The 1,233-nt window shown below is 39.8% G+C and overlaps 1 non-coding gene across 1 annotated transcript; it reads right to left on the bottom strand.

Annotated features, from left to right (window-relative positions):
- Nucleotides 1-295: 295 nt before the first annotated feature.
- Nucleotides 296-402, bottom strand: LOC129030904 (U6 spliceosomal RNA). Its single transcript, XR_008500803.1, has one exon. It is a non-coding gene; the product is annotated as a U6 spliceosomal RNA (small nuclear RNA).
- Between the last annotated feature and the right edge of the window lie 831 nt (nt 403-1,233).

The raw sequence follows: 1,233 nt of genomic DNA, 5'->3' as shown, positions 1-1,233 counted from the left end.
ATAAACGGAAAAGGAGGACTTTTGCTGGGCCTGGAAGAAAGAATAGGATTAGGAAACATGGGGGAGAGGAGTGGGAGAAAAGAGAAACTGTAAATTCTAGGTGGAAGCAATAGAGCAAGCAAAGGCACACAGATGTGAAGACATTGGGCATATTTGTGGACCAAATACTTCAGTTGAGCTGAGCCATAGTGTATGTATTTTTTCTCACACAATTCTTACAAATGGAGATATAAATCAAAAACTGTAAAATTCACCTTTTATTTATTTTATTATTTATTATTTTATTTTTTATAATTTTAATATGGAACACCTCACGAATTTGCATGTCATCCTTGCACAGGGGCCAGGCTAGTCTTCTCTATATCATTCCAATTTTAATATATGTGCTGTCGAAATAAGCACTAAAATTCACCTTTTAAAAGTGTAGAATTGACTGGGTTTTTAGTGTATTCACAAAGTTGTGCCACATATCCACTATGTAATTTCAGAACATCTTCATCACCTCCAAAAAGAAATCTATTAGCAGACACTCCCTGTTAACACCATTAGTCTCGGAGCTGGCAGGCCCACCCAGTGGGCTCTGCCGGGAGCCCTCAGGCAAAGACTCCCAGATGCTTGCTGTTGGAAGCCCCTGAAAGGGCATGCATGGGAATCGTGAGTATGGAGGGATACTGGCAGGGCACCTAATGCATCTGCTACATAGGGCTTTGATGTCTGTCTTACAGATCTGCATCTCTATCCTTGATCTTTCTATAAGCACCTGAATGTCCCACAGAAAGACCACAAATTCATAGTGTCCCTAATTAAACTCATCTTTTCCTTGTAACCTGTTCCTCTTCCTATATTTCCAATCTTAGTGCATGGTACCACTGTCTATTTATCCAAGACAGAACCTACTAAGTCAGCCTAAACTCTTTTCCCTTGTTCTCTAGATCTAATTGGTGACCGAGTCCCATCAATTTCATACCATTATGTTTCTTGTATGGTATCTCTTTTCTTCTTTTCCACTGTCTCTTAGTTCAGGCCTTAACTAGCCCTCACCTAGTCCACTGAAATGATGTTCTAAGGTTTCCTACCTCAAATATTCTCTTCTGTTAATTTTAAGAATTGATACGTGTGGTGATAACTGTCTCCCCTCTGCTACCTGGTAAGTACTTCCAATATTCATTCACTTCAAGTTTCTCCTCTATAAAACCTTCCCTGTCCACTCCAGGTCATATGGGAATCATTCCT

The sequence above is a fragment of the Pongo pygmaeus genome, chromosome 12, assembly GCF_028885625.2.
Source record: "Pongo pygmaeus isolate AG05252 chromosome 12, NHGRI_mPonPyg2-v2.0_pri, whole genome shotgun sequence".
NCBI classification, from domain to species: domain Eukaryota; kingdom Metazoa; phylum Chordata; class Mammalia; order Primates; family Hominidae; genus Pongo; species Pongo pygmaeus.
Note: the sequence above shows the minus strand (reverse complement) of the source record. Positions and strands in the feature narration are given on the sequence as shown.